We start from the raw sequence: 18,093 nt of genomic DNA on the forward strand, positions 1-18,093 counted from the left end.
TATTGAGTTATTCTCCTGAATGACGTGATCATTGAAGCATATAACTAAGGTTACAAAGATGTAACGATATAAGCATTTTTAAGTTAAGTTTAAGCTTTTATACAAAATCAGATTCTGAATTATCATAAGAATTTCCAAGAAGGCTTTCAAAATTATAATTTGAGATATGTATCTTCTTCATTGTAGCTCATCTTAAATCATTACGATTGAAAACACATATTTCAAACATATAAGAGCATATTCAGAATATTTGTATTTATGTTGAGTTTTGGTATAAATTAGAACATTATATACCAAGGTTAGGCTAGTTGAAGGATAAAACAAACTCAATTCATTTTGCCTATATAGAGATATACTTCTCTTCTCCTTTTTACAGATTTATTCAACTATCAGATTTTAACGATGATTGTGAACGACAAATCTGAATTTTCTTTTCAATAATACCAAACAAAAATTTTATGTAGTATTTCAAACATTCAATCAAATTGTCCAAGTATGGAGCATCACAAAATATTGAGAACCCATAATACAAGACATCATGCCACATGCAAAATATATTATGTGTTAAGTCATGCATTAAAATATTAAGAGTGAGCATGTCAAGGATCAAAATCAATTCTTAAATAAACTCCCCCTATTTAAATATAATCTTGCACTAATTTCATCCTTAAGGTGTGTTTCCAAGTGACTAAAACTTGACTTGATTCTTCTTATATACTTTCATTTATTTTGTCATTCATTTTTTTGAATTTCTTTTCTTAATCAATTAACGAACATTTTGTTATTATTTTTCGTTTTTACTTTCTTATGCTCTATACTCTATTTGCTCCCTATCCGGTGGAGTTGGAAGGGGCACGAGGTACTACCACTAGCCTCCCTCTTGTGCCGTCCCTAATATACCCTACACCGAATAGTTGGGTCAAATAGTGCCGGGTACTACCACTAGCCTCCCCATTGGCACCATCCCTATGATGAGCAATATAGAAATGTTAAAATGTTTACTTCAAACTCTTTCTGTTTAAGTGTAATTAATTACGGATTTTATCCCTTCCAAAAGAATGCTCACACAAGTCTCACAAATGTGCCGAATATATTATGCTTGTTTTGCTTTTCCTTAAGATTGGAGTATTTGCCTTTACTTAGATTTTACTTCTCTTGAATAATATCCATTTTCTTTTCTTTATCTCTCTCTCTTTTTGTTATTCTCAAGTAATTTACATGGAAGAGCAGAATAAAGAAATAATCTTATGTATCATATAGGTGTATATCATGCAAACAACTTTTTTATTGTGCTCAAGGATTCATAACTTCTCACAAGTTATTTTAAATCAAAATTTTAAGCATTTACTTGTGTATTTCATGGTTATGATATAGGCAAAGAAATATTTTAGTTTGAGCAAACCATGAAATAATTTCTAAAAGCATAAGTCAATTAATGTATATATAGACATGATATCTAGAAATTAATATTTAAAGATTTTAATCATGCCACAATAAGATTTAAGTTATTGACTTTGCTTAGCTAATTTATGAGAGAGATATCTAGAATTACCGATTCATTCTGCATTCTTCAAGTCAAATATTTACTAGATTTCTTATGTATCAACTTTTGGCTGAAGAAGGTCCTCTCTCTTGTTTGCATGTGAATGTTTATTGTATCTTATGTGGAGGTGTCCTTCAAGTTGAAATTTCTCATTTTCTTGCTCAAGAATCCTGCATTATTAACAAACTCCTTTTCTTTCTTGAAAGAAAGTCATTAGTTTCTTCAAGATACAAACCATTCATCCAACATATTTTTTTTTAACTAGATGACTCAATATAAGATATGACAATAGTTGAATATTGACTCACTTTACTCAAGAGATTGCCTAAATATAAGCAAGCACATATCACTTGAACTAAAGAAATAGTTTCATTAACCAAGATGGTTCAAGGACAAGCATGTGAGGCAATAGAAAGATTTATCAAGGTTAAATCAATTTCTTATTTTCAAAATCAATTTAGTTTAGAATTTATTTGTTTAAGATAATTATCAATAAGACACGCTAGCTAGATTTTAATCAACTTATCTTAAACAGTTGTTTCAGATTATGATTTATTTGTTATCAATAAAATACGATTCATTAAAGTTAGAATGAAGTCTTTCACGAGGTCACATAATGAGCATACAATCTGGTCTACTAGCTGTATGATAAAATAATTATTCTATCATGCTTCAATACAGCTTTAAAACAATAGATCTACTTTGCTCATCCTTTTCAAATTCTACAAGATGGGGTCATAGACATACCTTCTTCATGCCAATCTTCTATAAGAGTTGTCTTGTGGACTAACTTTGGTCAATGAAGATTTTCTTTCTTGTTTGGCTTAATTTGGAGTTTGAGAGAAAATGTTAATTCATTCATCATACATATTTCAAACTCACCTTGCATGAGCTTAGTAAAATCTTCATATAAATCTCCATTAGTAGAACCAAAAATGATATCATCAATGTATACTTTGAGCAAGTAAGATATCACAAATTCTTTTTTTGATGCATAGATTTATCACTATTACTTTCTATCAAAAAGGTTGCTTAAGCTTTTATATCATGCTTTTGATGCTTGTTTCAAATCATATATTGTTTTATCATATTTGTAATGAGTATTTTCAAATATGGTGGTTATTTAACATATATCTTCTTTAATAAAGTAAGCACATAGGAGTCCATTCTACATACTCATTTGATAGAATATAAAGCTCATAAAGCAAGCAAATGATAATGGTGATCCTTACTTCTAATCATGCAAGAATTTCATCAAGATCTATTTCATCTTTTCTTGATTTAGTCTTTTAGTAGTCATCAATTTTTCTTCATTAAGTGCATTTCTGAAAAACTCAATTTGGTTCTAATTATTAACATGTTTTCAGATTGTTATATGTAAAAGATTAACCATATATATATATAATTTGATTTTAGTATCTTGATAATAAATCATTAGTCTCATAAAGAATAAAATGACTTGATATTTCTGTAACTAAAATCTTTTCATTGAATATTCTATATGCATTGCTTGATGAATGATATCCAAGGATAGACATATCTCTATCAGATTTGGCATTATTTTCATAAGAATATATCAAGCATAACATGTACGACTGAAAAATATGAAAGATATGCAATAGTTTATTTTCTATTGTTCAGAAGATCAAAAGGAGTTTTCATCAAAAATAGATATAATAGAAATCATATGTATGACAAGCAGTGATGATAGCTTTTAACAAAAATCATTTAAGTAGACTATCATACACCATTGTCTTTTTCATTTCTTCAAGAGTTCCATTAACACTATTTTACTTATGGTGTCCTTGGTGCTGAAATAATTGGATTTAATATTATTTTCTGTATAAACTTTATCAGGATTTTGGTTTTCAACACTATGCCTTGATCTTTATCTTCACAGTTTGGAAACCTTTTTCATTTGAAACACTTTTACAAGATTTAGCAAATACAGAAAATACTTCAATTTTATTTGCCAAGAACAAATCTAATGTAAGCTTTTGAAAACTTAGTGATGGAAATAACATCTTTGGATTTAGAAATTGATTCTTGTTTGTTTCCTTAGTTAGCATGCATAGCAAATTTTTGACCTTTCAGAAGATAATCTAAGTAAGCCAATGACAAGGTCTTTTGAGATTAAGTACATACTAGCATGAGTTGATTTTATATGCCAAAGATGGTTTATTTAATCTTGGTATTCATAGTGCATATATTCAAAAGCACACCAAGTACACATTATCATATCTATGATCAATAAACAATAATGCCATGGATAAAAACTCTCAATCAAGCATATAGAAAATTCATAGAGTTATTCTTAATAAATTGATTAATCATTTAGCAACTTATTCAATAGTGAGTAAAGTATACTATAAAATGAAATGATTTGATTATATTTCCAAAAGTATTTTCTATATCACAAAATTGATCAATACTTGCAATTCATATCAAATACTAAAGCAAAAATAATGATGAGATGCAAGGATTACTGATTTCATTATTATTATTTTTGTTAATTACTTTTCATAAGTATATTTTAAGTTTCTTTTGTTCCATGGGTATCTTGGCACACCTATGTCTACATCCTCATATTTTCATTTTGGGTACCCAAGCTTGCTTGGGTCCTTGAGAGTTAGGACATATGGTTCCTTTTGGAACCCAAATCTATTTAATAGTAATAACTTTACCATTTGATTTAATTGTGTTAGAACGATGGAAAAAGTTGTTATGCCCATTCTTTTCATGTTTGAAATAAGTTATCTTATTTAATGGTTTGCTTGGTGAATTGATAACCTTTTTCTCTTGAGATTTATTGTTAAGTAAAGGAGTCAAGCCAAGTTTTGATTTATCATAAGCAACATATTGGCTTTCAAACATCATTTTTAATCGTTCTGAACTTACGGTAAATTTGTTAATAAAAGATTTTAATTGATTAATTTCTTTACTTAAGTTTTGATTTTCTTTAATTAAGCTATGATTTTTCTGAATCAATTCTTCTGAAAATGACCTTAAGCTTTTATTTTCAGAATTTAGTTTGTCTTGTATTTCAGCAATAGAATTTCTTTCTTTTGAAATTTTCAAATTTAGCTTTTTAAGATTTTTATTTTTCATAGCTAATTTTCTACATTCGCCATACAAATCATGAAAAGCATTTAAAAGTTCATCATAAGAAAATTCTTCATGAAATTCATTTGGTGTAAAATTAGATTCAGATTTTACCTTATCTTCTTGTGCCATAAAGCAAAAGTTAGTTACCTCTTGTAGTTCCTTGGAGCTAATATCATCATTGTTGCTCCTAGCTTTTATTTCCTTGCTTGACTCTTCCTTGGTCAAAACTTTCTTCCTTTTTATCTCTTTCTTTCTTTCTTCTTGCTTCCTCTTCTTCTTTGTCTTTAGGAAGCTTTTGAATTTTTTTGTTGTTCTTTCTTCCTCGAGTCGACTCGGGTTTACTTGGAGTCGACTCGACTGACTTGAGAGTCGACTCGAGATCTTCGGGAGACGTCTCGTTCTCAGAGGCCTAAAAGATGATTCTCTGTCTTTTGAACTGTTCTGCCTCGGAGTCGACTCGGGTCTTGTTGGAGTCGACTCGGCTAACTTGGGAGTCGACTCGGAAATACTTGGAGTCGACTCGTTCACAGGGTCTTCAAGACTGTGTCTCTGCCCTTCAGACTGTTCTTCTCTAGGAGTCGACTCGGACAAACTGGGAGTCGACTCGGCTACTGTGGAGGATTCTGCAATCTCATTGTTAGTACGCAATTGAAGCACATGTGAGCTAATCTGAGATTTATCATAAATAATTGTTAAAGTATCCCAGATTTCTTTAGCAGATAAGCATGCAGAAATCTTATGAAATATAGATTCATGGATAGCACAATATAGAAAGTTCATAGCATTAGCATTCAATTGTGCTAAGTCTTTTTCATTGACATTTTGAGAAAGTGTGTGAGGTCCATTTATAATGATATTCCACATTTTATAGTTTTGTGATTGAACAAAATTTTTCATTCTAGCTTTCCATTGAATATAGTAAGTTCCATCAAACAGTGGAGGTCTGTTTATGGAAAGTCCCTCGGCAAATAGTATGTTATGTGGGGTTGTCATAATCTTTAGCTCTAGTCGGTTAAGACTTATAATTAATAGAAGAGCACCTGCTTTGATACCACTTGTTGCCCAAGGTGACAACCCAAGAGGGGGGGTGAATTGGGTCTTTTAAAAACTTTTCAACTACTTCTAATCTTTTAGAGTTAATTAGGCTAAGTTGTATGGATGCTTAGTGGAATTTAAACTTAGCAAGAGTATGACTCTAATCTAATCAACTATTAAGCAGTGGACTCAATAAAAGATTAGTCTAAGTTTGCCCAAGTATGCAATTCAATTGAATGAGACTTGATTAAGTAAATTGAATATGCTTGCAACTAAAGGATGCACGAAGAAGAGTTAAGCACGCATAGTATCTAAGTAAGTAAGTGAGTGAGGAAGTCAGACAACAAAGAGCATCACAAACACAACAAAAGTATAGTGGTTCGGTGCATCCCAGCACCTACATCCACTCCCCAAGACCTCTTGGGAATTTCACTATAATCCCTCAGATTACAGCCGGTTGTTTTACAAGCTCACAACCCAACTTATTATTTTGCGAGATCACAACGAACTCGGTCGGTTTTCACAGGCTCACCGACTAGAACCAACCGATTGTTTTCACGGGCTCACAATCCAACCCAGTTGGTTTTCCCAAAGGCTCACCAACCACAACCTTACAACGATTGTTTTCCGGGTTCACAATCAACCCAGTTGGTTTTCCCAAAGGCTCACCAACCACAACCTTACAACGTTGGTTTTTCCTTTGGCTCACCAACAAACCTTAACCCCTTGATTCAATCAAGATTGAATCAAGTTACAAGATATTAGAACAAGAGTTTAAATCAAATACAAGCTTCTCATATAAGCAAATATAGCAAATATAAATAAGTAAAGTAAAGAGAAGAAGCCTTCAAACTAGTTTGTAGATGGAGGAACTCGGCTTCTTCTTCCCTTAACCCTCTTCTGATTTTGCACGAAGTAGAGGATCACCGAGGCAGCACACGGATGGAGAGGAAGCTTTGGGATTCACTTGGATGCTCTTCTTCTCTCTATTTTACTTTGAATGGCTCTTTTGTGCTTATGGGAGATTTTCCTTGTAATCTCTTTGAAATCTCTTTCCTAAATGTTCTCTCCCACTTCCATACCTTCTTCCCTAGCTCTTCTCTTGATTTTATAGCTTTAGAGAGAGTGGAAACAAAAATCTAGCCGTTAGAGACAAAAATAGAGCCGTTGGAATCGAGAAAAAACTAGCCGTTATGCCTCCCAGCGTGCTCGAGTCGACTCGGCTGAAGTAGGAGTCGACTCGGCTGAAACAGGAGTCGACTGTGAATAGTAGTCTGCCGACACTGTAGCTGGGAGTCGGCTCCGCACTGTAGCGCTGAAGTTGGAGTCGGCTCGAGATCACTGTAGCGCTGAAAATCAACTTTCTGTCTTTTTGTTTGTTCTCAGTCGGAGTCGACTCGTAGAGTGCCGGAGTCGACTCGAGCACTGTTTCTTGAAACTCTAGAGTGCCAGAGTCGACTCTAAACTTTCCGAAGTCGACTCGAGGACTATTTTTTTGAATCTTTCTTTGAATTTGCTCCTCCAACTTAAATCCTTTGAACTTGAAACTTGGGCCATTAAATTGTAGCTTTCTTCTAACTTTTCTTGAGAGCTTTTGAGGCCTTCTTGTATTTTTCCAACTTGCTATGTTCCTTGCAAAATAAATTATCTTTTCTTCTTGCAACACAAACATTAGTAATTATACTTCAAGATTTTGTGATCATCAAAATCAATCTTTAACTCAATCTTTGGATCATCAACTTTCTACTTTAAATGTAAAAATTTTATTAACTTCTGATATTTGGTCAGCATCTGTAGGTAGTAATTGTTTTATTGCCATTACTGCTCATTATATTGATAATGATTGGCAATTAAATAAACGTATTCTTGCTTTTCGTGCTTTTGATTTTCCACATTCTAGGCAACAAATTTCAAATGTCATTTATCAAACTGCATGTTCATATAATATTAATGATAAAATTATGTCTATTACTTTTGATAATGCATCTAATAATAATTCTGCTGTTACATTATTAAAAGACTCATTGCAACCCATGTTAGATGGAAATTTATTGCATATTAGATGTGCATGTCATATCTTAAATCTTTCTGTTCAAGCTGGCATGGGCATGATTCAAGATGTGATTTCAAAAATTAGAAATGCAGTTTCTTTTATTCATGCTTCAAGATCAAGACTTCAAGAATTTGAGGAACTATGTATAAATCATGGTAAACGTTTTAAAAAATTTAAACTTGATGTAATTACTCGTTGGAACTCAACATATAGCATGATACATGATGCATACCCATATAAAAACTTATTAAGTGCATATATTAATGATCGTGGATTAGGCTTTACATTGACTGAAACTGATTGGAATAAAGGAAAAATTTTGGAAGATTTTTTGCTTAGTTTTTATAATGCTACTAATGTTCTTTCTGGTATTTATTATCCAACTTCATGTTCATTTTCACAACAAGCATATATAATTAGTCAAAAATTTGCAGAACATAGATATGATGATGTTTTAATGCCTATTATTGACCAAATGGAATCTAAATGGAATGAGTATTGGGACAAGATATGTCCTATGCATAACTTAGCTGCTGTATTTGATCCAAGAGTTAAATTGAATGGCGTGCTAATTTTACTTGATGCATACTGTGAAAATATGATTCAAGATCCTGAACCTGCTAAAAATGAGGTAAAACAACTTCTTTATGATATTTATGCTATATATGATGAAAAAATTCGTGGATCTAGATTCTCCGTACAAAGCTCTATTTCTTCTTCTAGTAGTTCTCGTTCGTCATCTATTTTTTCATTCATTGCACAGAGAAAACACACACACATGCTTCAAGTTTATCTTCATCTTCTTCATCTTTAAGTAGTGAACTAGAATTGTATTTACGAAATGATCTTCAGTCTGCATATGATGAAAATCAAATAGAGAGTCTAGATATATTATCTTGGTGGAAGAGTGTTAAAAATCAATATCCTGTTATGTCTGCAATTGCACGCGATATTTTAGCTGTGCCGATGTCCACGGTAGCATCGGAATCCGCTTTTAGTGCAGGTCGGCGTGTTCTTGACGAAAAGAGAAGTAGGATGACGGACGAAACGGTTGAGATGCTTCTCTGCTTCAAAGATTGGTTGGATGCTGAGGCAAGACTTCAAGATAAAGGTGGACATAATACAACATCCTCTGATGATGATGATACAAACACTACTGAAGAGTGAATACTGATTCACTGAATCACTGATGATTAGTAAGATTTCTTAATTTTTTATAATTGTACATTTTTATTTTTTAATTGTTAAAGTGAGTCATCTCTATTTTTTCTCCTTTCTTATTGTATTCTGGAGGTCAGACCAAGGTCCAAACCTCCCTTCATGTACCATTTTGATTTAAATTAATAAACTGGTAGGGGTCTATGCCAAACCCCCCACCATTAAGGTGGCTTTATATTAATAAATCCTTAGTTTTCAATATTTATTAATTTATTAAAAAAAATTTATGAAGCATTTATTTTAATGGAGACGGGCCGTGCCTGGCCCGCGGGCCGTGCCGGCCCAGGCCCGAAGCGGGCCGTGCCGAGCTCGGCCCGCGGGCCAGAAACTCGTGACCCAGCACGGCCCCCTTGAATGGGCCGTGCCAGGCACGGCCCGGTACTGTAGCTAGCGGGCCGTGCCAGGCACGGCCCGCTTCGTGCCGGGCCGTGGGCGGCCCGGCCCAGTGCCCAAGTCTACTCATGGGTCACATTGGTTGTATAAATGAGTAGAAATTTTTAAGGGCTCATTTGGTTTGTGGAAAAAGGAGAAAAAGTGTGGTCCATGAGAAAACAAAGAAATACCTCATGTTTGGTTGGAATTTTCAAAGAAGAAAGATAAAAAAAGTAGCATCCCTATGAGAATAAGATTCTCATATTTCATAAGAAAGAAAAACCCATGGGATTTATAGATATGCTACTTGCTCACCGATTGAGAATTAGGATCTTTGTTTTTTTCAAAAGTATCCTAAAGCTATCAAAATTCATGGGTAAGGTGTTTTTCCTTTATTAAGGGTATAATATACATATAAGTTTTTCAATAAAGTAAATGCTCAACCAAACATAAGCCAATCTGGAATGTGTCAATTTTTCATGATTAACCAAACATGCTAAAACCATTTTCCCTAGCATCATATTCTCAGAAAAAATAATTTAGTGAGAATTTTTTTTTTACACGAACAAAACAACTCTTAGGAGTTGTTTTTAGCATGACATATCAATAACATTCAATAAACCAACTGATAGAAAACATCAACCTTTGAGCTGGAAAACAGTAAGCATCAAATTTCTGCTATCTCGGCTTGTAAACCTACCTCATGGGATGCCAAATACTGCCTTTTTAGAGTTACTTAATTTGTCTCTTCATAACTAATATGAAGTGTAGTTAGATTAGAGGCCAAAATGTCAGTTCCAGGCACTAGCAAATTAAAGAATATATCAATTAAATCGGTTTAAAAAGTTTTTCTTATATCACATCGTTTGATGAACCAAAGCCAAACTAGTCCAGCCTACACTATATTTTATGTATTTTCAATTAAATATTCAGCGCCAGAACGGACATTATACCATGCCTTACCTGTAAGTTTGCCACTTATCATGTTCAAAAACATTCTGGATCCTAAATTTGGATGGCCTCTAAATAGGCCATCCAAATTTTCAGAATCAAACTGTTAAATACGAGTATGCTACAAAAAATAAAAAAAAATAAAATCAGAAATGAAAGGTATCAATTGCATGGACGCAAACATACATGGGCATTCCTTCAAGCTCATCTTCAGGATTTAGGAGCCTAGTTGAACAATTTTATAATTGTGGCATCTTCTACTAATTCAATCATCGCTGTGGACATTCAATAATTAGATGGTTGCGTCCAGTAGAAGTTGTGGACAACTACAATTATTTGCTCAACAACTATGGGGCCAAATAATATCTTCTGGAACCCTCTCTTTGACCCGAATTGAGTAACATGCAAGGCCGAATTAACTCACCCACTTGCAGGGGTTTCCTGGAAGCCACTTGAAGTGGCATTCATTGGTGGATTCCAAGAAAATTTAAGATTGTCCTGCTTGCAACCCTTGCCATTGCATCAAAGCATTAACCCAGACACATATAAACAGATATATGAGATACACATTTATGAAGCATTAAGTGATAGATGCTGAATGATTAGAATGCTTCATGTTGAAGAGGAGTTTATACTACCTAGCCTCATCATATTTGTTTGTTTACAAGGTAAATCTAATCATTTTCTAAAGGGGTAGAAGAAAAAGGAACGCATGTAGCTATGTAATATGGGTTTTAATCTGGAGGTTGGAAAGGAGGTAGAAAGGTGGGGGGGTAGCAGTGTTAAGGGCTATGCACCATCCAGTTGCCTTGCAATAATTAGGATCAGCTCGATATAGAGCTATCAGCAAGAGACTTGTAGGCTTATATGATGGATACATAAGCACAACTGCACATACTTTCGCACACAGAAATGACATGCAAGCAAGCAACATCGATCTACGATATCTCATGATAATCTAAAAGCTCAGACCGGAACCTCTAAACTTGCTCTCCGTAATCTCCTCCAATCGCCGAGCCATCTCCGGTGTAAGATGATTCACCCAATCTCCAACCTCACCGCGCCTGAAAAATATGCTATTCTCAACTGTTCCGATCGCCAGCTCCGACCTTCCAATCTTATTCACCTCCAAATTGCTCAAGTTTTCGAATGAGCACAGCCTTATGATGCCTTCCACCACCCCTTCCTTCTCTTCATCCTCAGTGAAAGGACACCCAACGAACTCCGCCAACCTTTTCAGATGAACCTCAGGGTGCTGCATTAGCTCTTCATATTTGAGAAACAAGACCTTCTGAGGCCTTTCCAGGTGCCCATTCCAGTATCCCAGCACATGATCCCAATAAGGCCCGAAGGGGGAGATCCCATTGGAGAAGTGCTCGAGAAATTCATCGAGAGTCCAGAGCTCAATATTATCCTTGGCTCTGAACTTGTTGGCGAAGTGCCACAAGGAGATGAAACAATCCTTCGGATCACGATACAGATAGACAATTCTGCAACCAGCGTCTATGACGGACGCCGGTAGTGATTGGAATGGGATATGGGTGCCGAAGAGCCTCGGTGAGGAGAGCGCATCCAGGTCAGGGATGCGATCATTCACGTAAACCGAGAACTCGAGGGAGGGAACACATTGATGAGGGCTAAGGGTGGCGAGGGGTGGGTGAGAATTGGTGTGAGAGCTGCGATTCACCGTCGCAAAAAGAAGGGCCTTAAGCCATGTGGTTCCACTCTTGGGGCAGGTAGCAAGGAGCACGTCTGTAGGTTGGGCCTGGAAGTGCTCTCGGGCGACCATAGCGGACACCAACGAAGGCAGCCTCGCATACCAGCCATTATAGCAGTAGAAGGGGCGCTTAAAGCCTCCAACTCTCGGAAGGGTGGAAACCAGGTGCCTGAAGTATTGATAGGTCCTCTTCTGGTTTTCCATCTCTTCTTCGGTTTGGGAAGGCAGGCATTTGGACAAGGGGTAGGATGGAGAGTGAGCCATGGACAATAGGAACGATTGTCCCAACTTTATCGGATCTCTCGGAAGAAATATGTTGCTAGGATGAGATTTGAGAGGAATCTTTAACAAGCATAGCACTACAGAACAATAACATATGGACTACAGCTGTCAACTGGCCGGTTGCGACGGCTGGGACAAATCGACACACCTTATCTTACTTTTAAAACGGAAAAACAAATTAAGTTTTGTCATCACAGCGACCCCGTCAAAGTAATTTCGACACATCTCTCCTACCAAGGGGTTGGAAGCATCAAGAATGTGGCCCTTGAAGCCGGCGATGATGGATCTCTTAATTTCGCATGGAGAAGAGGGGGAACGCATGCATGATTGTTGGGGCAGAATGCATGGGATCGACTGGATCGATGGAGCTAGCCGTGGGATCGCTTGGAGGAAGACGTGGATCTGCCGCGGAGATGGTTGGGATCACGGGCTAGGGCAGCTCCTTGATTGCAGATGTTTGTGAATGCCGACGGAAGAAGAGACGGAGGCGAGGGCCATCCGGGATGCTGGGAATGGAAGGTAATCCGGAATGGCTGGATGCGGCTGATTGCAAACGTGGATGCTGGGAATCTCGAATCCAGAAGAGATGCGGAATCACCAGAAGCTTCGTGGACGCCGGATTGGAAGCGGGAGGCTGAGACGAAAGGATGGCTGGCTTTACGAGCGGCTGGGACGGGCGGAAGAAGAGGCGGAGGAGGGGGTCTCGAATCCGGAAGGGGGACGTGGGGATTTCTGAGAGGAAGGCATGGATCCGGATGAAGATGGGATCACGCTTGCAATCGGATGGAAGAAGATGGATTTTCTTCTTTGGGCCACGGACGGATGGAGTGCTGGGAGATCGCGATCAACGGGCCGCAGACACTAGGATGGATCGCAGAAGGAAGAAGAGGAGTACGCGGCGTCTGGAGACGTTGGATCTGCATGCTGATTCGGAATCGAACTGGGACCACGCTTCCAGTCGGACGGACGTGGGAGGCTGGAAGGAGGATGTGGAGATCACTCGGAAAGGGACGGCTCCACTGTTAGCTCCCCTACTTTATCTCTTCAAACCAGGCTCGGTTGTGATCCTTGGATGGTTGGTGGGAATCCATCAGATATGACATATTCCATCTCGAATTTGGCAGCTCTCTGGGAGGTGAATCAGGAAGCAGGGGACGCGGGAGACGGGCTAATATGCGTGGGCTGAATGGGAAGTCGTTCGAGGGAAAATATGCTTGACAAGGTCATGGTAGGATTGGGCCTGCGCCATCTGTACGAAATGCGCATTTAAACTTTATAATAACCCGTGCCGAACGAAAATATAATATTAAACTAGTGAATTTATCATTATATGTTAACAATAATATTAATTTAACCAGCATGTAGGTCGCACTTTTATGCTCTCATCATACCCCGCAACTAGCTTATTGCTAGTCTCTAGTAATCAACGAGCAAACGATAAAATAAGGGCACAAAAGATGTAGTCTAACCTATGACTTTTTATTGAAGCTAAGTACACAAAACTAAGATAAGTACCCATTTTCGTAGCGAATCACGATTGCACTTAGCACGTGCAACAAGCTTTTAAACTCCTAGGTTATCCTAGTGGACGAGTATTGTCTCGTGAGGGTTTGTAGTGAAGTTACCCACAAACTTCATCAGTCAGGGATTTTCAATGTTTATCTCAAAATTTGAACAAGTATTATTGTATGAACCTAGAATTGCAAGGACAATAGAGACTTATTGCTGTCATATTTAAGCAGACTCTAACTCAAGTTTCATTACACCCCATCTATCTGCTAACAAGTCAAGAATGTAGTGAGGTGCAAGGTAGTATCATATAAATGAGTGGTTTTCACTTACTTTCAATATGATCACTCTAATTTTCAAGACTTTTTAGAGTTAAATGGTAATGAACACCCAAGATTTAACTTTTAATCAGATTGAATGCTAAGAAGAATGACTTGTGCAATATCTAGCCTTATTAAGCTTTTTAGCTGACCCATGTAGCGAGTGTTAGGCCAATGACTTCCGATCCAGATGGCTCAGGGCACTAGGTGTAGAGACACCCTAACAGGCTTAATAACTCAAGTCAACTAGGCTCCAAGGCCGAATTAGTCACTCAGAGTTTAATCTCAGTCATCCTCACCTTTTTACGCGAACACTCGCTGCTTGCCAAGCAAAAGACCCAGTTACTCAGTGAGAAGACTTACAATAAACTCATTTTTTTTTCTTTTTTTTCTTTTTTTAAGGTGTTCATTACACACATAACTTTAAATTATCTAGAAGGTTAAAAGTATTCATATTAGTTGCAAGTTTACATACCCCACTATTCATATGCTTATGTGTAGGTGCTAAATCATCTTCTATCATGTTAGCAGAAGATAGATGGAACGAAAACTCAAGCTAGAACTGTTATCATATTTGTTAACTCAAAGCTATTGTCAAAGCAATTCCTAGTTTATACAGCCAAAAAAAAAGATTAGAATTTGAGTTAAAAATTTAAAATTCTTTTTTTTAAGGCACAAAAATCTTTTTTAGGTAGAAAAATCAAAAATATTCTCACCCCCATACTTAAATTCAGCATTGTCCTCAATGTTGAGAAAATTAAAACAGTAATAGGGCAGAGGAGACATTACCTGATTTTTGGACCTTGATATGGCTGGATAAATTGAAGATTGGGAAAAATATCCCCAAACCTGTATGTTAGTAACTCATTAATAATAATTTTAATCTTTACATATTGGGTTGCCTCCCAAGAGCACTAAGTTTTATGTCTTCAGCTAGACAATTATAATTCATTCACGATAGACAGGATCGGTCAGAAGTGTCTCCTCGACTTCTAGACTCAGATACTCAAGGTATGGTTTTAAACGATGTCCATTGACTTGAAAGGACCCACCATCCTTGGTGTTGCATATTACTACTGCACCATGCGGATGCACTTTCTCTACCGTGTATGGGCCAGTCCAACGAGATTTAAGTTTTCCAGGGAATAGATGTAATCGAGAATCATATAGAAGGACTTTTTGTTCTTGGTGAAATTCTTTACGAGTGATCATTTTATCATGTATGACCTTCATGCGATCCTTGTACTTCTTAAGACACTCGTAAGCATCGTTCCTAATTTCTTCAAGCTCATCGAGCTGAAGCTTTCTATGCTCTCTTGCCTTGTCGAGATCGAAATTTAGGCGTTTGATTGCCCAATAGGCCTTGTGCTCTAACTCGACAGGTAAATGGCAAGCCTTGCCATAGACAATCCTATATGGGGACATTCCAATTGGTGTTTTATAGGCCGTACGATATGCCCACAATGCATCCGTTAGCCTAAGGGACCAATCCTTTTGAGATGGATTGACAGTTTTCTCAAGGATGGTCTTGATTTCCCTGTTGGAAATCTCAACTTGTCCACTCGTTTGTGGATGATACGGTGTACCGATCTTGTGAGTAATGTTGTACTTCCTAGCAAGGGCTTTAAAAATTCTATTGCAAAAGTATTTCCTCCCATCACTAATGATAGCACGAAGTGTGCTAAAACGAGCGAAGACATACTCCTTAAGAAACTTGATCACCACTTTGTGATCATTAGTCTTACACACGACAACGTCAATCCACTTAGACACATAGTCAACAGCAAGGAGTATGTACTGGTGCCCGAACGACATAGAAGAAAGATCCATAAAATTAATACCCCAAATATCAAAGATTTCTACAATTAAGATCGGATTCAGGGGCATCTCATTTCTTTTTGAAATTTTTCCTAGTCTTTGACATCGATCACATGTTTTACAATACTCATGTGAGTCATGGAATAGTGTGGGCCAATAGAATCCGCACTGCAAAATCTTTGCGGCTGTCTTTTTACCACCGAAATGACCACCACAAGCATGGTCATGACAAAAGGAAAGGACTTTTCTTTGTTCATATTCAAGGATACACCGTTGGATGATCTAATCAGGGCAGTATTTGAATAAGTATGGTTCATCCCAAAAATACCACTTCACACGAGCTAGGAAGCAAAATTGCTCCTGCTTGGTCCAAGAGCTGGGCATTTGTTCAGTAACGAGGTAGTTGACTATGTCAGCATACCATGGAACATTGGTATGGAAAATCATCATTAGTTGTTCATCCGGAAAAGTTTCGGATACATGTAAGGATTCTGCAGATGACTCAACAATTAGTCTGGATAAGTGGTCAGCCACTACATTTTCAGATCTCTTTTTATCTCGAATTTCGAGATCAAATTTCTGGAGCAATAGGATCCAACGAATGAGCCTTGCCTTGGCATCCTTCTTTGTGAGAAGGTACTTAAGGACGGCATGATCAAAATAAACAAGAACCTTAGATCCTATCAGGTAGGGACGAAATTTATCTAAAGCAAAAACAACCGCCAACAATTCTTTTTCAGTGGTGGACTAGTTGAGTTGGGCGTCATTCAGGATTTTGCTGGCATAATAAATAACATGGGGAAGCTTCCCCACTCGCTGACCCAAGACGACACCTATGGCATAATCAGATGCATCACACATGATTTCAAAAGGATAACTCCAATCAGGAGACCTTATGATGGGTGTTGAAGTCAATTCAGACTTCAGTCTTTCGAAAGCAGCTACACAAATTGGCAAAAAATTGAAAATAGCATCTTTGGCCAACAAATCACATAAGGGTTTCGATATTTTGCTAAAATCCTTGATAAAGCGGCGGTAAAAATCCGCATGCTCTAAAAATGATCGAATTTTCCTAACAGTCTTGGAAGGTGGCAATTTAGCAATTAATTCTACTTTGGCTTTATCCACCTCAATTCTCCTTTGTGACACAATGTGTCCTAAAACAATGCCTGATTCTACCATAAAATGACACTTCTCCCAGTTAAGAACTAGGTTTTTCTCTTTACAGCGTTCTACAACAAGTGTTAAGTGGTGCAGACATTCATCGAAATTTGATCCAAATACAGAAAAGTCATCCATGAAAATTTCTAAAAATTTCTCCACTATGTCGGAGAAAATACTCATCATGCACCGCTGGAATGTAGCCGGTGCATTGCATAGCCCAAAAGGCATGCGACGATAGGCAAAAGTGCCATAAGGATGGATGAACGTAGTTTTCTCTTGATCCTCACGTGCAATAGGGACTTGGTTATATTCAGAATAACCATCGAGGAAATAGTAATGAGAGTGGCCAGCTAGACGTTCTAGCGTTTGATCGATGTAGGGTAGAGGAAAGTGGTCTTTTCTAGTCATAGCATTAAGCTTCCTGTAGTCGATGCATACTCGCCATCCCGTTTAGATTCGAGTAGGGACTAACTCATTGTGATCATTTTTTACCACAGTAATGCCAGACTTCTTGGGTATAACTTGAACTGGGCTTACCCACTGACTATCAGAAATAGGATATATAATCCATGCATCTAAAAGCTTGATGACCTCGGCTCGAACTACATCCTTCATGACTGGATTAAGTCGCCTTTGTGGCTCTCTAGTGATTTTTGTATCCTCTTCTAGATAGATCTTATGTTGGACCACAGAAGGACTAATCTCCTTAGCTATAGACCAATCGATAGCTTCCTGATTCTTCCGAAGGATACTTAACAACTTCTCTTCCTGTTCTTTAGTCAGATTCAATGCAATTATAACAGGTAAGGTTTTGTTGTCTCCAAGAAATGCATACTTCAAGTTTTCGGAAAGATCTTTAAGTTCTAGCTGGGAAGGTTTCACATTGGATAGCACTAGCTGAGATTCCAAAATAGGCAATGGTTCGAACTTGGTAGCCCATCTGCTAGTGTCCATCACAGGAATGGAATCTAACAATGTATTAACCTCCTGACTTGATTCACAATCT

General features: G+C 37.1%; 1 pseudogene across 1 annotated transcript; it reads right to left on the reverse strand.

The window, feature by feature from the left end:
• Nucleotides 1-11,112: 11,112 nt before the first annotated feature.
• On the reverse strand, nt 11,113-12,322 carry LOC120107413 (flavonol sulfotransferase-like pseudogene; annotated as a pseudogene). Its single transcript, XR_015976131.1, has one exon. The product of XR_015976131.1 is annotated as a flavonol sulfotransferase-like pseudogene (transcript).
• Between the last annotated feature and the right edge of the window lie 5,771 nt (nt 12,323-18,093).

This window comes from Phoenix dactylifera, chromosome 3, assembly GCF_051530095.1.
Source record: "Phoenix dactylifera cultivar Ajwa chromosome 3, Ajwa_hap1_PhDact_Kaust_v1.1, whole genome shotgun sequence".
NCBI lineage: Eukaryota > Viridiplantae > Streptophyta > Magnoliopsida > Arecales > Arecaceae > Phoenix > Phoenix dactylifera.